The following is a 10960-nucleotide window of genomic DNA, read 5'->3' on the forward strand; positions in this document are numbered from 1 at the left end:
GAACTAGATGTGTGTAAGTTCGCGCCTCGGTAATTCCTAGAGAAAGAAATATACTATATGTATATGAATTTCACCAAAAGATTCATTGGTTAGATGGAGTAATTGTAATACTATAATGTTTACTTATACTTAATCAGTACAACTCCATCTAACCAATTAAAGGAACATTAAAAAAAAATAATGTTAGAAAATTTCAAAAAACTTCAAATATCATAAAAAATTAATTTTTTTGGAAAAAATTTCAAAAATCTATAGGTATTTACAAAAAGTTTCAAAAATTAAATTGCAAATATTATTATTTTTTTAAACCCATAGCTACTAATGGAAAATTAATTTTTGATTAAATCCATAGCTTCTAACAAAAAATCTAATTTTATGTAAATTTAATTTTTGAAGAATTAATTTTTTTAGAAATGTGGATTTTTAGGGGGGGAGGGGCTACAGTCCCTCCAGTCCACCCCCTACGGACACCCTATAATACTGTGTATATACTGTCTAATTGGACAGATGGTCACAGTTGTATTATTCTATTATCATTGGATTCTGCCTTCATAGCAACAAATTTACCTCGACAGCCATTATTTCCTCCTAATAACTCTCACAAATGCGTAGAGCACAAATTACGCATGATACTCATTCGCAGAGCGTAACAGAAGTGTCTACTTATATCCTCAAACTGTAGGATAGATATCTTTTGTGGACAGTTTAGGGTAAAAGTTCATGTAAAGCTCTCGTACCAATAAATGAATAAGTCGGAGTTTTATTTCAATTTTTTATAGGCAATCATGTTTTTAAATCGTCATCATTGAAACACTCAAATTAAAATGAAGTAACTTGCTAAAGTAAATTATAGTACGTCAAAATGTTTTAATCACTAATGAGTTTTAGCTCAGACGCTATTAGTTACCATGTCTATTATTCTTTACGTTGTCATTTATTAGACCTATCCATGGAAATATAAAACCGTTTAACATTGAACAGGAGGATGATAATGTAAAATGAAGGTACTTAAACTTTAATGTAAGTGCAAAAGGAGCAACCCATGAGGCCAAACATTAACTATTAAACATGTTCTATAATCGATCCGAGTATATATTGGATTTTATTTATGCTAGCTCTAAAAATAATGTAAATAATGCCGTAACTAAAGTAATAAAATTATGGATATTCTATAAATACGAATATAGAAATATATAACCCCCCCCCCATTATTTTGCTTTTTACGAGAAAATTATCATTAATTTTTTTTTCTAAAAATCAAATATTTGAAATTAAATTTAACTTTCAAGTTTTTTTAAATTGCAAACAGATCTTTTGAAATTTTTCTCCTAAAAATTTAATGCTGGAAATTTTTTGTCAAACATTTTATTTCTTAAATATAATTTTTGCAATGTTTTGAGAACTGTGGATTTTTGAAATTTTTTTCCAAAAAATTTAATTCATGAAATTTAATTTTTTGAAATTTTATTCCAAAAAATTTAATTTTTTGTGAACAGCTGTAGACTTTTGAAAAAAAAAATAATTGTTTGAAATTAGCCAAGAATTTTTTTAATTTTTTTCCGAATGGCTGTGAATTTTTGAAGTTTCCAGAGTTTAATACTTGAAAATTAGTTTTTCAAATTTTTTTCAACAAAATTTTATTTTTTGTGAAGAGTTGTAGATTTTTTAATTTAATGTTTTAAGAAGTACGATGGATTTTTGTAATTTTTAATCAATGGTCGTGGATTTTTTGAAATTTTTTTCCAAAAAATAAAATTTTTGAACTTTTTTTTTTAACTTTTTCGACATAATATTAAATTTTTTTGTGAAACAATTTAATTTTTGGATATTTTTTCAAAAAAATTCGAAAAACCATGTCCCCCTACAACAAACACACACACGAAAAAAATATATATATAATACTATTTGATATGATTTTTGTCATCAAAGACTGAATTTTATTTGTTTTAGAACAGATAAGGAGGACTAAGCTGGATCGAACTGAGACTGAAATGAACAAAATTGCCGTTTTCATTCCTAAATAAAGAGTAGCAAAAGTTAAATCTTATGATGATCAATTTCTGCAATCTAATGAGGAACAAAATTATTTATTTTGACAATTTTTTTGTATCATTCCAATGTACATGATATATTTTAAACTCCAATAGGGCCATCAACTTGCACCTAAAAACAATACCTGCAGGGATCTATTTTCTGGGAGAGGTTTTATAATCAATTGAGCTTTATTCGAGAAAAGGCATTTCTCCTTTTAGGGGTTGTGGCATCACATGCCGCAGGCCTACTCCCATGTTCACGATAAAATGATTTCTTTATCGACGGAAGTCTTCAGAACTGCAATGTTATTGTAGTATGTGTGGCAGGCCTTGTCTACTATGAACTTTATGGATAAAGCAGTCACTTTTAGTAAGTTGTTTTTTTTTTAAACATAAATTAATCTATTTAGTCATAAAGTATAGTAACAACACTCCAGTATCCGTGTAATTAATTATAAATTCTCATTGATTTTTTTAATCCCTTGCAATTGAGCTATTGTAGTAGAATTTCCATAATTTTTTGGTATCTGATTATTTGGAACAGGAAATCTTATAGAAGTTGGATTTATATTTATGGACAAGGAATTAAATATCAGTATGTAGTATAAAGGTCATAGGACGTTCAAAGTGTGTAGTGGTATATGTTATGTGCATTTTTAGAGTAAATAGATTAGAATTATTAACTTTAGGTTCATAAATTTTTTTTTATTATTTTTTTCGGAAATGTTTAAATTTATATATAGATATATTATAATATTAAGTTGGGGTAACCATACATTTATTTTTAGGCCGATTTTCAACATATTCATTTATTTAATATCAATTCAAAAGAGAAGCACATTTTTTAACATTGGACGTTAAGGTAAAAAAAATTACTTGGTTTTGTCAACATAATAAGCTGTATTGAGCCGGTGTCCAGTAAGAGGAGTCAGAACTGTTAATATAATAATGAAATTAAAACAATTCTGTCTAATTTAAGTTAACCCATTCAGGCAACATCAATCCACAAATAGAGTAAGGGGGTATTGTAGAGCGTGAAGAGGATATAACTGATATTTTATTATTTACGAAAAACATCATCCTAAAATGACGAACAAACAAAGAAAAGGGTAAATAAAAACAAAAAACTCACAAAACCTTACCTCTGCTCAAAATTAGTCAACTTGTGTTTACTATTTGTCATTTAATGAATAGTAACACGTATTAATATATTATTTATGATAGCATAACTGGAAATGTACTCCAATCATTAGTGGATCAGTTCACCCCAATCGTCCTTTTAAAAGATACAATTTACCCCCTCCCTTTATGAACAAGGTGTGTCAGAAGATATCTTTTTTTTTTATTTTTAGAAAGCTAGATCTTTATGCGTGACCGGTAATTTCATTCTCACTAAATCCCTTCCTTGTCTTTTCATTCCTAGTAATTTTATTCCCAGTAAATTCATGCCCTGTAAAATTCATCCCCAGATATTTCACTCCCACTTTAATATTTAATGACGGCATACGGTGAAGACCAGTTAGTAGCTTTTATGTATGTAGGAAGGCCTGAGGAGTCGGCACTGAAGATGACTGATGACTTGTGATTATTGGGACAGGGATATGAAGGATTCATACTGTTTAAGGATTATAAATGGCGTATCATAAGTGTTTAAAAGTGAATAGGTATGGAATCCCGATCTGTGGATATTGTTCAGACCAAGGGAAGTAGAAGTAAATGACGTCATTACTCTTCCTAGCGATCGTTTATCATTATCATAGGTTTATCATAGGTTCCTGAGTGAAAGCGCTTTCATTGATTAAAAAAAGTAAAGTATAAGTGCACACACAATTTTAGGTGAGCATGTAAAGTTAATCGCTCTTTCGCTCATTAAAATTTTAAGGAAAATATATTTTCCTATATAAATAATAAATGGGAAAATAAAATCAACAGGAGCTAACTCATAGTTTGGGGTAGTGACCAGTGAGCAAATATAGCCTAGTTATTTCTTGAGCGGCACTTATGCTTTGTATTTTAGTTCTAAAGTGTATGATCTCAACATATACACAACATCCTAAAGTTGTACATATTATAAGTGGAAAAGCGTTGTTGTCGAAACAAAAATGGGACATCTCCCGTATTATTTTTTAAGCAAGCTTAGGTAGGGAATTTTCTACAATCCTGGAATAATCAAGCAGAGTTTATATTCGTACATCAAAGGCACATACTCGTCCAGGGTGATGAATAAATTCGTGAAGATATGTTTGATTACCGTTTTTTATACGAAACCATAGACAGCATCCCTTAGGAGCATTGCAACATCACCAGGTGGAAGAAGCCACCCAGTGTCATGATCCTGTCGTTATTATGTCGGACGGGAAAAAATTCCCTAATTTTATTGAAGAGGGTCTGACATTCAACCAACTTGTCTAAATGGCCGTGTTGGTATACAAGATCCTCCACTGCCTTCAGAATTTATATGGTGATGCCCCTTACATCTTCAGCCAAGACGGGTACCCTCTCACACTGAAAATAGTGTGCAGGGATAGTGAAAATCAAATTTCAGGAGCTTTTGGAGAAGAACATTTAGTATCAACCCACGAGAAGCACTCTGAAGCGTTCCCTAATCCAGAAATATCTCTGCAAAAACTAGCCGTGTTGCCTCAGCCTCTCCGCCATGTAATCCAGGCAAGGGGTGACTATTGCGAAGAAAGAAAAAATTAAGTTAATTTAAATTACAATTTCATCATTTCCACTAAATTTTGTGCTAATTAATAAATGTATATTGATTGAACTTATAAACTAAAAACGAACTTATTCCTCACGCTGTAAAATGAGGGATTGGTTGATCAAAAGAAAAAGAAGCAAGGGTTAAAAAATTATACACCCTTTTTAGTAATTGCGATCTGTACATATTATTTTATTTACCAAAGCTGTCATTATTATTCTTTTATTCTTGAAGAGAGAACAATATCTATAAAATGATTACAAGTGAGTTAAAGACGAAGAGTAAAACTCAAGATATGTTTTAAAGTTCTTTGTTGGGCTCAGAGTAGAATTGAGGATCGATATAGGAGTGATTCATCAATTTTAGATACGGAATAGGTATAGTGTTGATTTCATTTATTTCATAGCTTCTCGCAGCTAATTTAATGAAACATCATGGTAGATAATCCACTTCACCTCTCAAAAACTTCCTAAAATTGTCAGGATAACCACGTTAATTTTTGGTTTCATTTTTTAACATACCGGCCTTATATATTATTTGTATATCTGAAAATAAGAGTCCACCTCATTTTTACTCCATTATTTCAAGAGGGGAAGGGGAACGAACCAAGCTAAGCCGCATGCGTGATTTCTTCATGTGTCTAAAATTCCATGCTACAAGATAGTAGTTAAATGAAGAGGATTAATTGATGTATTTGAAATTGGTGATTAGTTGAAAAAATAGTGTCATGACATATTTTAGGTATGTTGCTTTCAGAATGAATTATTTCTCTTCTTAAATCTATTTTATTTTTATTCCGAGGGTATTTTTGTGATAAGCTCACAATAGCTTTTCATATATAAAGAAAGTAATTTTTCAAAAACAAGTTATACATAAATTATGTATTTAGAGTACATTCACTTTTTATTACTCTATGACTCATATTTTCCACAAGTATAAATATACAGAAAGTAATTGTACCTACATAGGTATCTAACCATTAGTTTCTAGATCGATTTTTCCATCCAAACTGCAGTCTTGGATCAGGTCCGATATTTTTCGGTCTCCGTTTATCAACTGATTTTTGTCGGTCTCATAAATTATGTGAGACCAAATGTCTTTCGAGACCGTCAGTCAATAAATGGTTTCATTATATTAAACAAAGGTCTTACATAGATTATAAATATCTGAACAAAGTTAAAAATTGATTAAGTACATGATATGTTATAGAACAAATACTGCATGCATACGAGGATGGTGTTCAAAGTTTCCGGCCTCAAACTGAAGATGACAGCAATCGTAAATAAAAGCTAGTCACATCTATCTAGCATCTGTTGAAAGTTACTCATCAATGTTTCGCCAATTTTGGAGGCACAGTTGGTATGTGACAGTCGTTCGATTGAGATGAGGTAATTGTTTTTGTGAGGGAAAAAATCTGAATTTGAAGACAGGTACAGGTAACTGATATGGGGCATCCTAGCCAATAGGACCAGTCAATTATATTTTTTACTAGCCCTGTGAAAAATTTACTACCTCAGAGTACCGAAAAATATATTGGTATATATGGGAATATCTGATTAGCTTATTCAAAGAAAGACCCCTATATACAATACCGACAACAAGACCCAAAGCTCTTTATGAATATCTTAAATTAGATCGATTGGTTCTGGAATTTAAATTTACAGAGTGTTTTGCACTTAGAAATGCCAGTTTTATTTCTAAAAAAAATATTTGCAAACTGCACAGGAAGAAAATATTCCGAAATTTGTCTCTTAAAAATCACCAGTAATAATTGTTTTCCCTGTGTATTCGATGTATGAGACGATGTGGGAAGGTAATACTTATGATAAAAACCAAAAATTACCTCTGTATATGCAGTATCTAAGTTACGGCATTACGTAGCCAAACGGGATACATACACTAGGCCAACTGGTGTTTACTAACCAGGGACTAGCGTGACAGTGTAGCCCTGCATATATGTAAAGTCGGTCTAGAACAAATTTTAAATAACCGAAAAAGCCTTTTATTCCCTTTGGACCGATCTATAGCGAAATTTACCTTTGGACCGATCTAGACCAAATTTTTCTATGAGACTTGTCAAGACAAAACTTTTTTGTTGGACCGAATTAGTTTGGTCCAACAAAAATCATAACAGTCTAGTACCTATGCCCATAGGGACAGTGAAGAATAAGAAGAAATTGAGTTAAATAAAATTTATTATGCCAAAATAAATGATATTGTTTAATTAATTATGCATGATGAAAGGAGTAACTGCTCTTTTGATTATTCCATGGAGTCTCTCCCTCACACACACTCTATAGTAAATAATATCTACTTGTATTGTTTATTTCTACATTGTAATCCAGCGTCTCTTTGGAGACCAAGCTTTATACATACTCAATAATATTGATTGAGACAACAATAAAAAGTATTAAATTGACAATTTAGATTCATTTCCGAAACAACTCTTAAAGCGAGAAGTTATCCAAGGAAAAAAAAAGATATGGTGACATAATGAAAAATTTTGGATACTGAAATATTGGATATATCCATTTTTAACATTGTCACTTGGGGAGGGTACGGATCTATGTCCACCTGAATACGTGAGTTTCTTTTTGATACAATACAAAATGTGAAATGTTTCAGAAATATTTAGAAAGCATTTTATTTTGTGTTATCTTTTTTCAGTCTCTTTGTAGATCTGTTGAAGAGGAAGGTGTGTGTGTCTCGAGGAAAACATGCTTATTAGTAAATAATTTAGATGTATGCACACTAAAAAACTCTTGCTATGAACAAGAAGTTGTTAGCTGCTATGATTATTCTACATGCAAGGATATATTGGAGTTTAACAGAACAAAAGAGTTTTGTGAATCTGAGTGTACTCTATTACTCAAAGATCTATCCTACGGCTCAGAACCATTGATTTTTCAGTCAAAAATACAATTCCCAAACAGATCTTGGAGTCTGGGTGACATTAATAGAGATTTATCGAAATATCATACATGTTTAGGAATTTGTAATATTGACGGCTTACCAAATGAGGACGGTCTTTTGAGAGGCCCAGAGAAAAAGGAACTTAGTATAGAATGTGACATTGAAACCAGTAGAATGAATCAGGTGTATGTTAGGAGATGTTCAGTGGCAAAAAGAAGGAAAGAAGTCTGCGGACAACATGTGGAATTAAAACTAATGAGTTATGATGATTTTGTTGCTAAAGGAAAAGAAAACCCATTAATTTTTTTGAACAACTCAATATTTGAAATGTTGCACAAAAATGAGAATATAAAAGCTAGAAGATTTGATGAAGATTGGGGTAAATGGTTCAATCGAATTGATCAAACAAACTCAAATAATAAAGAAGACTTGTTTGATTATGAAAACAATGAAAACATTCTGTTTTTTCAAGAATATTTCAAAAAAATTATGGAGGGAAAAGCATTTAATATAAAAAAATATAGAGGGAAGAGCATTTAACATAAAAAATGTAACCTTCGGACGTAAAAAACCTTCACAATTTGTGAACCAATCTTTACCAAACTTGGAGGAAAAGGAGCATAAAGTATTGATGGACGCAATAATTAATTGTGAACTCAAGGTGATTATATACCATGTTCTTAAGTAGTGTTGTGTCAGTCTTTATTTAGAACTGAAAACTGCAGTCCCGTCCAGTTCAGTCCTGTATATCAGTTCTAAAATTTAAAAAGTTCGGTCCTTGATGACATCTCTCAACTTTATTATTATTTTTTTAATAAGTTCTATAACTGATTGTCCAAAGAACCAACAGTCTTAAGGACTGTACTCAAGGACTGATAAAACCGGTACTAAGAATGGACTGAACTGAATAAATAAGGACAAATAAGGATAAATAGTTATTTATATACATAATACCTAGCTAAAAGAATAAACTTGTTCATTTAATAAATCTTGAGGATCAGGGGGCTGTTTCCCTTGGACTTCTTGCATACTCCAATATATATTTCCATTATTCTATATTTTCTCAAGTAATCAAATGGTCAAATAACCATAAATTTGAAAAATTCAAAAACATTATAATTTTTTCGAGAACCCTAACTAAGTTATAATAATTAATCAAATTCAGTTATATTTAATCTATTTCAGCCTTCTGAAACAGCTTCAAAAGAGATATATTCATTTAAAGGACTTTCTTGTACAAAAACAAATCTTAAATGCTACTTCCAGGGTTCAAACTGTACGGAAATTAAGAAGAAGGGTATATTTTTTTGATCTCATATGAAATCATTTGGCTCATTTAATTCTTTTTATTTGTTTCTTTTAGAGGAGATGACTTTGTATTTAGATGAAATGTGGAATTATGATAAAGTGAAAATAAACAAATCCTGTGACACAAAAATAAAACTCAATATTACAGGATACTTTGGTAATTATTTTACATTGAGGCTAATATTACATTGCTCAATATCTTCCCATTCCTTTCTTTGCTTAATATCTACAATCTATAGATTTATGTTTGCGCATTTCTTTAGCTAATCTATAATCCTTTTTTTCCAGCGGAGAAAGCTTTTTGGAATCTTACATGTGATAAATTAAAAAGTAGAAATCGAACAGAATTACCTCGAGCTTACATATACGCATGCACACAAAAGTAATTTTTAAATAATTCCATAGTGCTAAACAAAAGCAAGGGATTGAGTAAATAATAAAATATTGTATTTTTAGTTGGTATAACAAAAAATTTGTCCATTATGGCGAAAATATTTGTGATTTGGACTGCAAGGAGCCAATGATTCAATGTAATGTATATTGGGGTACAATTTGCGTTGATTCCATTCAGGAATGTAACTTTCTACACGGAGACAAAAAAGAAAAGACAATGGTTCTAATGACTGCCACAACCCCAAATGCTCAAATATCTTTAAAAAGTTTAAATTTATTCATCAAGGTAAACACATAGGACTAGTTTTCCTCATATAAAAAAAAAACATAAATAAAAATATTGTCTCATATAACTCATGGGCTGAAAATTCCCCGGCTTAACAAAGAAAAATTGGTTTTTTTTTATTATTAATATTATTATTTTTTATGATTCACTTTATGGTAGTCCCCAAAACACTTTTTAGATATTGCTTAGCTGGAACGGTATTTTTCACATAAAGAAGCAGAATAAAATTGAAACACGAAATTATTTTTGATCCATTGGTTTGGAAATAACAAAAGTACAGCCACACTTTGTACAATAACTCACAAACTAAGGAACAGATTGTCATGTAATTTTGACAGATGTATTTTGAAGGTTTGTACTAACAACTGAAGATGAGGTGAGTGTAAAAAAAAATTAGACCATCTATGTGTGAAGCCCTAGACTATTCAGCCCAGGTGTTATTTATATATAGAATTATGAGTACATAGAAGTCTCCCCCTCCTCTTTCCCACTTGAGTCATAGATATCTTCTTTTCTTTTCTTTTTTTATTCATACTTTATATACTTAGTGTTTTTTGTTTTTCTTTGTCAAAAATAATTGTTTAGATTAAAATTTATGAAAAAAAATAGGGGGAGGTCAATTATGGATGAAATTTGTGTATTGAGATATTAGAAATGTTAAACCCAATATATTCATACCTAATTTTCCTCTTATTTACATATTATTGTACACATAAAATATAAATTGACTCATGTGGGAAAAAGAAAAATGCCCTATTTATTACAGATATCTAGAGTTTCATGAGCAATGTATTGTATATGTATCTCAAATCTATTTTAGATGTAGGTAAACGTAAAAAATTTGGTTTTATATTTTTAGTTCGTGTTCTTATGTCCATCATTTCACTCTTTTACCTACCTCCATACATATACATATCTGAGTAAGAGCTGTGCTGGGTTTTTTTTCTTTCTTTCTTTCTTTTTTTTGCTATGAGCTTCATCAAAAGTGATGTATTCAGCCTTATACAAAACATAAATGATAAATGATAGCGTGCTTTGTCTCTAATTGAAAAATAAAAATAACTAAATGTATAGGATCTTTTTCTATTTTCATATATCCATCTACAATTATTTATAGAATGAAACTAAAGTTAGAATTGACTCCATATTCAACAATTCGAATATGTTTGAAGTAGAATACTCAACCCAATCTGGTAATTGGAGAAAACTTCGTACGGGTTTGATTCTGAATACAATCAACCTCACTCTTCGTTTCAATTTCCCACCTCGAGAAATCCAAGCTAATTACATTACAATCACAAGCAATAGTTCAAAAGAAGG

The 10960-nt window shown here is 30.6% G+C and overlaps 1 protein-coding gene across 1 annotated transcript in view; it reads left to right on the top strand.

The window, feature by feature from the left end:
- The first annotated feature begins 7073 nt into the window (after positions 1-7073).
- The window catches only part of LOC121122152 (uncharacterized), a 60442-nt gene continuing 56555 nt past the window's right edge, over positions 7074-10960 (top strand). The window contains exons 1-7 of the transcript XR_011781299.1: positions 7074-7322; positions 7408-8314; positions 8839-8950; positions 9017-9118; positions 9250-9343; positions 9418-9640; positions 10758-10959. The gene's annotated coding sequence lies outside the window, so the exon portion shown is untranslated. The remainder of the gene's footprint in view (positions 7323-7407; positions 8315-8838; positions 8951-9016; positions 9119-9249; positions 9344-9417; positions 9641-10757; position 10960) is intronic.

Source organism: Lepeophtheirus salmonis, chromosome 7 (genome assembly GCF_016086655.4).
Source record: "Lepeophtheirus salmonis chromosome 7, UVic_Lsal_1.4, whole genome shotgun sequence".
NCBI classification, from domain to species: domain Eukaryota; kingdom Metazoa; phylum Arthropoda; class Copepoda; order Siphonostomatoida; family Caligidae; genus Lepeophtheirus; species Lepeophtheirus salmonis.